Genomic DNA, 10,962 nt, shown 5'->3' with positions numbered 1-10,962 from the left:
TACTATACTCTATGTATTATACTATGCGCTATAATTAATTAAAGGTAGTATCATACACTAGTATCATATATATATATATATATATGCATGATATATACTAGTATATGACACTCTCCACTATGAGTAGCCTAAGTATATATAGCCTAACTAAAACACCCACATGTAGTTGTAGTAGGGTTTTTGACTTTAATTAATTATATGCACTAAAATGCAATGCAAGGTAAGTGCAAAGAATGACTTAAACATAGCAGACGACCTGAAATGGCCGGCACGATGTAGCTAGTAACTAACGATTTGTAGTCCGAAGTGCCGCATCTCCTTTTGGAAACTATGATCCTTCTTGTGAGATGCTCCGGTATGGAAGGTTGATACGTATCCAACGTATATATAATTTTTTTATTGTTCCATCCTATTATATTATCCATCTTGGATGTTTTATATGCATTTATATGTTGTTTTATATAATTTTTGGGGCTAGCCTATTAACCTAGAGCCCAGTGCCAGTTTTGGTTTTTTTCCTTGTTTTTGAGTTTTACAAAAAAGGAATACCAAACGGAGTCCAATTGATGTGCCAATTTTTGATGATTTTTTATGGACCAAAAGAAGCCCCCGTAGTAAAAGGGCTGGGCCAGAAGAGTCCCGAGCCATCCACGAGGGTGGAGGGCGCGCCCTACCCCCCTGGGCGTGCCCCCTATCTCGTGGATGACTTGGAGACCCCCCCTGACATGAGACCGACGCCAAAATTACAATAAATACAGAAACCCCCGAAAAGAAACCTAGATGGGGAATTTCGCCGCCGCAAGCCTCTGTAGCCACCAAAAACCAATCAAGACCTTGTTCTGGCACCCTTCCGGAGGGGGGAATCATCACCGGTGGCCATCTTCATCATCCCGGCGCTCTCCATGACGAGGAGGGAGTAGTTCACCCTCGGGGTTGAGGGTATGTACTAGTAGCTATGTGTTTGATCTCTCTCTCTCTCGTGTTCTTGATATGGCATGATCTTGATGTATCGCGAGCTTTGCTATTATAGTTGGATCTTATGATGTTTCTCCCCTCTACTCTCTTGTAATGGATTGAGTTTTCCCTTTGAAGTTATCTTATCGGATTGAGTCTTTAAGGATTTGAGAACACTTGATGTATGTTTTGGTGATCAACTTGTGAGTTCCGCGACCTTGGGAATCTATGCATAGGGGTTGGCACACGTTTTCGCCTTGACTCTCCGGTAGAAACTTGGGGGCACTCCTTGAAGTTCTTTGTGTTGGTTGAATAGATGAATCTGAGATTGTGTGATGCATATCGTATAATCATACCCACAGATACTTGAGGTGACATTGGAGTATCTAGGTGACATTAGGGTTTTGGTTGAATTGTGTCTTAAGGTGTTATTTTACTACGAACTCTAGGGCTGTTTGTGACACTTATAGGAATAGCCCAATGGATTGATCGGAAAGAATAACTTTGAGGTGGTTTCCTACCCTACAATAATCTCTTCGTTTGTTCTCCGCTATTATTGACTTTGGAGTGACTCTTTGTTGCATGTTGAGGGATTGTTATATGATATAATTATGTTATCATTGTTGAGAGAACTTGCACTAGTGAAAGTATGAACCCTAGGCCTTGTTTCCTAGCATTGCAATACTGTTTACGCTCACTTTTACCACTTGCTACCTTGCTGTTTTTATATTTTCAGATTACAAAAACCTATATCTACCATCCATATTGCACTTGTATCACCATCTCTTCGCCGAACTAGTGCACCTATACAATTTACCATTGTATGGTGTGTTGGGGACACAAGAGACTCTTTGTTATTTGGTTGCAGGGTTGCTTGAGAGAGACCATCTTCATCCTATGCCTCCCACGGATTGATAAACCTTAAGTCATCCACTTGATGGAAATTTGCTACTGTCCTACAAACCTCTGCACTTGGAGGCCCAACAACGTCTACAAGAAGAAGGTTGTGTAGTAGACATCAAAGGTGCGAGCACCAAAACTTGTTTCAAACTTTACCAAAAAATTTCCATGCGATCGTGAGAGCACGCGACAGTGACACAATGATTTTTGTTATTATCCGGACTCTATATGCATTTCTTGGAATTAAAATACCAACAAGTCCTACACCTCTAGCCGCACCCTGCAGCCAAACTGTTTGAAGTTTTTTCCCATTTCTCGCACAATGAATGAAAACTCGCAAAGCGACACACAGATGATCTTGCTAACACGCACGTGTAGTTGCAACTATATACATACATACATACATAAATAAATACATACATGCATGCATACATACATACAAACGAGATCTATTTTTTTGCATATTCAAAGTTTGAGATTACTAGCGAGGCATGCCGCCTGGTAAAATGTACAAGAAAATCAAACCATAGGGTACAATCGTGATTTCTTACCGTGGAAAATAATTGGAGGCGAAACGATGAACTCATGTTTTCATTCAAACAAAAATATGATGTTAGTTAATGTAAATGTTTTCAAATAGCACACGGTTCACTCACGAAATCCGTGTGTCCACTAAACCATGGCTCATGCCCCCCCCCTGCCACGTGCGCGATCTGAGTCGTGCGTTCTGATTGGCCAGAACCCAAACCCCACGGATCGTACGTCTGCACCGTTGGATTCTCCTGGATCGAACGGCGATCCTCATCCCTTTCGACACCACATGTAAATGTTTTCAAATAGCCCCTCACAAAAAAATGTTTTCAAATAGCACACGGTTAACTCACAAAAGCCATGTGCCTACGAAACCGTGGCCGATGCCCCCCCTTTGCTGCGCGCACGATCTGAGTCATGCGTTCTGATTGGCTAGAACCCAAACCCCACGGATCATATGTCTGCACAATTGGATGCTCCCAGATCGAACGGCAATCCTCATCCCTTTCGACAGGAAATACAGTCCGGCTAGGAATTGATTTATATGCCAAAATGCACAGTAAATGCCAAAAAATGTCTTACATATAGCACACGAGACCTGAAATGCACCAGCAAATCAAACCCGTGGTATAATTGTGATTGCTTTACGTGGGAAAAATTTAGAGGCGAAACGATGAACTCACGTCTTCATTTCAAAATTAGTATGTCTTCATTTCAAACGAAATTATTCTCTTTGTGCGCACGAGCGCTTAGAGGCAACCATTTGCATAGGCCTTTCCGCGCGGCGACCGAGGATATTTTTCGCCCTTTTCACCTAGGCCGCCAAAACACCCCCCACCATCCGCCCGCGTTTCACTCAACTAGTCCACCCAATCTCTATCGCTAGCTCCCGCCTCCCCCAGATCCACAGCAGAACCCTCTCCGGCGCCGCCGTGCTCACCCCGGCCGTGTGCCTGCTCTTCGGAGTCAAGCCTACCTCCACTTCCGTTCCCAACACGCGGTGGCCCGTGCCTCGCCGTCTTCGTTTGCTCGCCCGCCACCCTCGATCATATCGATGCAGTAACCCTCGCCTGTCCTCTGGTCCGGCTGGGTTTGCATTAAGAAGCCTATTAGTTACTGATCTCCATCGCGGTGAGGCATATTTCCTCGCAATCCCTCTTCCTATTTCATTCCGTATGTTCCCAAATTGGCTATAAAATAACGGAGAGTGTATATATGTTCATTATCTACCTTCCTTACTACATATAAGTTGTATTTGTTCCAATAAGTTACTGCCTATTTACAGATCACGGGCGCCCGAGTCACGCAAACTTAACAAATTAGCCGTACAATTTCTAAATTATTGCATGGCATGTTTAGAAAGCTTGATACCAAGTTGTTACTTTTATGCTTATCCTCCTTTCCTGAGTTTCGCATGTGTTCTCTGTGGATGCCGAGTTGCAGCGACCACACTCATGCTTCAGGCGATGTATCTTAATCTGATTCGGACAACCCTAGGTCTTCAGCAGATTGTGAGGGATCAAGTAATCTTGAACGGGAAAGAGCTACAGCAATTACCCTTCCGGTCAGGACACGGAGGAACGCTCCAAGGAAGCCCACACACCAGCCTAATGGTGTATATGAAGTAACCGAGATTGATTTAAAGTCTTGCGCTCCAACTAAACCAGATAAAGCACGCACGAGGTTCAGGAGTGTGTGTGGATTTGTTGGCTGGGAAAGGCTCAACATTAATCTGCCGGGGTTTCGGAAGGCTGACACATAAACACGGCGAAGGATAGTCCGGGAGATCATGGATCACATCAACGTTCCAGAGCAGTGGAGAATGCAGGTCGAACACACTGCACTGAAGAAGGCTAGGGATGCTTGGAGAAACTGGAAGCACGTGTTGTACAAGGAGTACTTGAGTGAAGGCAAGGACCCAATCCCCGCATACCCCCAAATTAAAGGTAGACTGGGCAGAATTCCAAAGGGTCAGGGCAACTAAAGAGTTTGTTGAGAAGAGTTTCAAGCAATCAGAACATCAGAATAAGAACATACACCCCCACTGTATGGGTGTGGCAGGATACTACGGCATGAAACTGATATGGGACCAGGAGGACAAAGAAGCAGTAGCGGCGGGTGGGAATCCGGCCTTTAGTGAAATCAGGGGTGTCGGTGGGAACGACACCTATGGGATCACAGGGATCCCTTCTACGGTCAGCGGGCGCGCGGTCGTGAGAAGAGCAGGTTTAGGAGCAAGCACGCGGATTATTTACCCAGGTTCGGGCTGCGAGGATGCGTCAAACCCTAGTCCTGCTTTGATGGATGTATTGAGTGTTCTTGAGCTTTCCAACTAGCTACGGTCACTGTGTAGCTTCAAAAAGCCGAATCCCTCTCCTGGTCACCTCGGGCCTCCTTTTATAGGGAAAAGGGGTTGCCACAGTGGCACACAAGAGGTGGAAAGGCCTACAGTGCGCGAGCTTATCGCACGACATTATGGGACAAAGTGCATTAAATGCATGACTTAGGTGTCCATTAGCTTTATCGGGGACGGGAACGAGGCCCGTCTCGTCCGTCGCCGCTCCTCCTTGCTTCGACACGCGCCCAGGCCAGTAATGCATGCAGCGGCATGTAGGCAGGCAGACTGCTAAGGTGGCGCGGTGGCAAGGTCTTCACGAAGATCTGCATGCCACCACGCAGGTTCTTGCTGAGTTGGTCTAGAAGCCGCGTGTTGCCACAGAGGTACCTGCCCACTTGGTTGGGCTGGCAGCTGCATGCGAACGGTGGTGGAGCCTTGGTTGGTGCGGGCCTGGCAGTGGCCCTGCTGGCGCCTCTCGGCAAGGGCCTTGCCCGGGGCCCGGCAAGGGTCTTGCCGTGGCGTCGCAGTCTCCCCTGGCAAGGCGCTTGCCGGGGGTCTTGTGGATCTCCTCGGCTAGGATCCCGCCGAGGATCGCCGTCTTCTGATCCTCATATGATCTCATATATCTATGGTCTTGACAAAGATCTGCATGCCACCACGGAGGTGCCTCCCGAGCCCTGGCCCCAACGTCGTTAGTTGGATTGGAACCCGTGGGCTCAAGGGTGGCTCGGTGTGTTGGCGTTGGGCAAGTTGCCCCGGCAAGGCTCTTGCCGGGGCCGTGGAGGCCGCCCCGGCAAGGGTCCTGCCAGGGTAGTCCACCTTGCCTTCCTTTGCTCTTCATGTTTTCTGGTCTTGGCGTGGCCTCTGATCGCCTTATGCCATTGGCTTCTTCCCGGCCTCCCTCTCCTGCCCTGCTTAGTGTGGCTGTGGGCGCGGCTCCGACTGTCCGTGCACAAGTAAAGGGGTAAAAAGGAGCGCCCCTACTTTTGTACACTGACAGGAGCCCCCGGGCCTGGGCCACACATAAGCGCGACACGTTGTTGGGCCAGGCCCAAAACGATGCGCGGGCAGTCGGGGCGGGATTTTACCGCAGTAATTTTTCGTCCGCTATGCTTCCCCACGACCTGCGCGCAACGTGGAGGGTCGTGCGTGACGTGGGGGTCATGCGTGGGGCGGTTTCCGCATGCATGCATCACATCGTGGTAAAGAGGCGGCTCGCGCCTTCCCCATAAAAAGAGGGAGGCATGGATGTCGGTGTCAAAACCGGCGGATCTCGGGTAGGGGGTCCCGAACTATGCGTCTAGGGTCGAGGGTTACAGGAGACAGGGGACATGATGTTTACCCAGGTTCGGGCCCTCTCTATGGTGCTAATACCCTACTTCCTGCTTGATTGATCTTGATGAATATGAGTATTACAAGAGTTGATCTACCACGAGATCGTAATTGCTAAACCCTAGAAGTCTAGCCTGTATGACTATGGTAATGAGTATCTGCCATCCGGACTATGCCCTCCGGTTTATATAGACACCGGAGGGATCTAGGGTTCCATAGAGTCAGTTACATAAGAAGGAATCTTCACGGCTGGTCGCCAAGCTTGCCTTCCACGCCAAGGAGAGTCCAATCCGGACACGGGTACAGTCTTCGGCCTTCATGTCTTCACAGCCCATCAGTCCGGCCCATGGATAACAGGCCGGACGCCCGAGGACCCCTTAGTCCAGGACTCCCTCAGTAGCCCCTGAACCTTGCTTCAATGACAAGGAGTCCGGCGCGCAGATTGTCTTCGGCATTGCAAGGCGGGTTCCCTTCTTTCCGAACTCCAAGATAGTCTTCAGATGTAATGATTGTATCCGGACTTGTATACACAACTACAGAGGATATAATATTTCATGAGTTCAATCCGCTGACAACTTTTTGGTAATATAACATCACGCCTGCTCGGCCATTATTTTCGAACCGTTAGCTGGCCCGTCGTCCCACGTCTCAAGATGTGGTTTTATTGGCACGTCTTATCCAAGCGGAGATCGTGTCTCCCATTTTTGAAGGGATTCTTGTCAACCCGGACATGGGTAACCCAACCATCGTTTGGGTACAACTCCTTCGGAATAGGCAAGTTTTGACGCCCATGAGGAGACGTTTGATATTCGCACCATTTATATAGGGGTACAGACCCGACTTTTTCTTTCACGCTTGCTTCCTCCTCAACCCTTACTCCCCTGAGTTCCAACACCCGGGTCTCAGTTGCCACAAACCCCAATCATGTCCGGATCCAGCGGTCAAGGCCGGTGGGTAGCTTCTTCTGTCTCGGAGGGAGATATTGCAAAGCTTCGGGCGGCGAGGTATCTGACCGAAGAAATCCATCATCGGCTTCCTGCCGAGGGGCAGGTTATTCCCACCCCCAGATTCGGCGAGAGGGTCGTGTTCGTGTCCCACTTCCTCCGCGGGTTAGGCTTTGCACTTAACCCCTTCGTCTGAGGGCTCATGTTCTATTACGGGCTAGATTTTCACGATCTGGCCCCGGACTCTATTCTTCTTATCTCAGCGTTTATTGTCACGTGCGAAGCCTTCCTCCGAACTCCTCCGCACTTCGGCTTGTGGCTCAAGACCTTCGATGAGAAGCCGCAAGTGATAGAGGGGGAGCAAGCTGAGTGCGGTGGTGCTACAGTGAGAAAGCTTGCTAGCGCTGTTTGGCTGAAAGGATCCTTCGCCAAATCTTCCGATTTGTGCCAGCAGGGGTGGTTCTATATCACCACGCCCCGTGGCTACAAGTGGGCAGCTGCGCCTTCATTTCGATCCAGTCCCCCAATTTAGCTTGCATCGTGGATTAATAAGGGGCTGGACAGGGGATCAACGGACGAGGTGCGAACTCTGCAAAGTCGCATCCGAAGCCTCATTGAGAGGAACATCAATATCGTCAATGTTGTTCAAGTAATGCTAGTTCGTCGGACCCTGCCGTGCCAGCGACGGCCTCTCCGTCTGTGGGAGTTCAATCCAGAAGGGACGCGAACTCTTCAGCACTTCTTCGGCATTACACACGAAGGAATGTGGAGATTATTCTTCGGGAAACGAAGGCAATGGCCGGACACCACCGAAGATGTCGGCCTAGACTGTAACCATCCGGATACCCTGGTAAGTACCCGTTTGCTGAATACCTCATAATCAGATACCCAGTGGCAAGATACTGACAGAATCATCCTTTTCAGGGCTGGATAAAGAAGGTAGAACGGATTAGGTGTCCGGCTCCCCTTCCCGAAGACTCAACTATTCCTGTGCTAACAAGGATGCTGGCCTCGGCACCATATCAGGCGCTGGTAAGGGAGGGCAAAGAGGAGAGCGAGAAGACCCGGGTTGACCTTTGTTCCGGAAGTAAGTCGGATATTGAGTCTGGAGAAAGCGACCTTTCCTCGCCAGAAGATAGAGGCGAAAGAGGAGCCAGCATCCCTTCTTCGAGTAGGAGGAAAAGGGCTGCCTCCAAAGGTTGGGAGGGGCGATCCCCCAAAAGGGGCAAGATGCCACCGTTGAGCGGCTTGGGTTTGGAGAGCGACGCTGTTGAACAGCTCCGACAAGGGGACAAGCCCTCAACCAAACCGTAAGTGAATCCGGAATACTTTGATAGCATCCCGCTCCTTTGCAATTACCGAAAATATACGTAACACGTCCACGAATTTTTACAGGTCGGCGCAGAATGTTTCTGGGCAATCCTCTTCTTCGGGAGGTCTCCTCCCCGAGATGATGGAGAGCGAGACGCCTCCCCCAACCTCCTCACCCAATAAGGCGGACGACTCTGAAGTCTCGTCGCGGAGGGTTCTTCTTGATCAACAAGCTACACAGGGGATAAAAGAGATAGTACCCGAAGGTGGATCTCTGACCGTCCGAGATTCTGGGGCTGATAATAAAGGCCCCGAACTGTCTAGCTCGCAGCCGACGGTGATTTTGGGGACGGGTGAACAGATTCATTCAAAGGATGGTGGTGCTCCTAGAGCTGCTTCCGGAGATCCGGAGGCTCCGGATATATTGCGGGACATGTTGCGAAAAGCATCTATCTCGGGGGAACAGCGTACCTTGATGGGTATAGTGGTTGAGAAGATTTTGTCCGCGAAGAGCGGATTGAATGAAACCTTCTTGAGCCTGCTAAAAGGCTTCGAGGTTTGTGATATAGTATTTTTAGCTATGTTTTATTTGCAAATATGCACCTGTGTATAGGTAGTAGCCCCTGAGACTCGGGTTGGCTTCCACTGGGAAGCGAATCGGAGGATCAAAAAGGATTACTCAAGGACTGATCTGATGAACTTGAACGCAGGCTGTTTCCCCCTTAGCTACTTCCCAGACTATGGATATTGCCGAGCTGCAGCGGAAGCTTGATGTAGCAGGGGATGACCTTGTGTTAATCAATATGCGTCTTGACGAGTCGCAAGGTATGTAATTGGGGCAATCCCCATACATTTTTTGTGGTATAAGCATGATACTAAAATCTATATGCTGGAATATGCGTGGCTGCAGATAGTGTTGCCGCCGTTGAAGTTCTTCGAGCGGAGCTGGCCCGGGCCAAGGAGCTGGCCCGGTGTAGCGATGTGTCTGCCGAAAAGGCATCGGCTGAGTTAAAATCCGAACAAGCTGCACGGCACCAAGACAAGAAGAAGATATCCACGATGATGCTCGAACTGGAGAATGCTACTGGCCGCTGTGAATTTCTAGAGAAGAAGAATAAAGCCTTAACGGCTGAACTGGACAAGACCTTACAAGAGGCGAGAGAAGCGCAGTCGGAATCCAGAGTAGCCCGTGAGGAGGTTCGGCAGGTGAGGGAGATTGCGGCTGGAAAGCCCTTTCTGCTGCAAACTAAGTTCGGTGACCCGAACTATGCTCAGCTTAACCAAGTGTGGAGTCCTCCAGACGAGTTCTTGGACTTGCCAAAGAGTTCTTCCGATGTGGCGCGGTATTACCAGGTGCGAGATGGGTATGCAACGGAGAAGCTTTTTTGGTCGCAGTTTGGCGCATCAAAGCGCCCTCTGTTGCTCAACGAACAGATGTCCCAATGGGCCGAACTTCATAGGATATGCGGCACTGCCATGAAGGATGTCATAATCCGGTTGTGGCCAACCCAGCCTGTTCCGAATAGCTATTTCGTTTTGGTGCAGAGGCTTGTTGACGCGGTGCCGCGTATCGATGCTGTGAAGTGGTTAGCGTGCATTGAGGGTGCACGGATGGCTTTTGCCCGAGTCAAGACATTCTGGGGGAAGATGAAGGCCATCGATGTTGCGACGAAGAGTCCACCCAAAGGCAAGGATCTTCCAGAACAGGGGCATTATTTTGAAGACGTCCTAGCAGCCGCCCGCTTGATAGAGGGTCAGTGCTCGAAAGACATAATGTTCAAGTGAGGTGTATGAGAATTGTAAAAGACAATTTTATAGTTAATCTATTTTTATGTTTTGCTCGAAAGCTTGAATTCCTCCTGTGCGGCCGTTTTAATATAATCTGAAAGATTTCCAGTCGTCGGCTTCAGCCCCCTCGTAGGAAGTATGGGGGTGTTCGGAAAAGCATTTAATCACTCTTTATCCAACGTCTTGGTCCATGAAGGAGGTGATAATGCGGCGAACCAGGCAATCGGACTATAGGACGTTAACACTTTCACTTAGCCATAGGAGTTTTATGGTGGGACTACGACATAGCCCCTGGTATGTATGCGGCGTATGGTGCCTTGCATATTTGATCTGAAAAAGATCCCTCGTGTGACACGGAGAATCGCTAAAGATTCCAGTAAGTCGTCAAGTGGTTGACCAGCTCACGCCGCATCATGACAGTCAGTTTTCGGCTTTCTCTACCGAGGTACTTGACCAGATGAACAGGAAGCACAATCGCAGTAGTTCTCCCTTTACTACCCTAGCCGATAAAGCGGAACGTAGGGTAGCAAGCACAGGAGCCAGGCAACCCAACTATTGACCCAAGACAATGATTCGGAGCTGATGCATATAAGGCCAAACATGCGACGCCGAAGTACGCTGTAGAGCTGTTCGGGCTTTTGCTGGCAACTCATTTGTTCCCATACCGAGCCCTTGGCAGGTTATGCCAAGGTATATCTGTGAAACAACCATGGGAGCCGTTTTTAATGGCGAAACAACACGGATGATTAATTCAGATATTGTTTACTGGGAGCTGAGCGATATGCCAATGATTACTTATTATATATAAAAGCCGCCCTCCCAGCTATTTGACATGCTCGGGGTCGAGGGCGGAGGAACAGGCAT

Source organism: Aegilops tauschii, chromosome 6, assembly GCF_002575655.3.
Source record: "Aegilops tauschii subsp. strangulata cultivar AL8/78 chromosome 6, Aet v6.0, whole genome shotgun sequence".
Lineage (NCBI taxonomy): Eukaryota > Viridiplantae > Streptophyta > Magnoliopsida > Poales > Poaceae > Aegilops > Aegilops tauschii.
The sequence above is the reverse complement of the archived record's forward strand: the minus strand, read 5'-3'. Positions refer to the sequence as shown.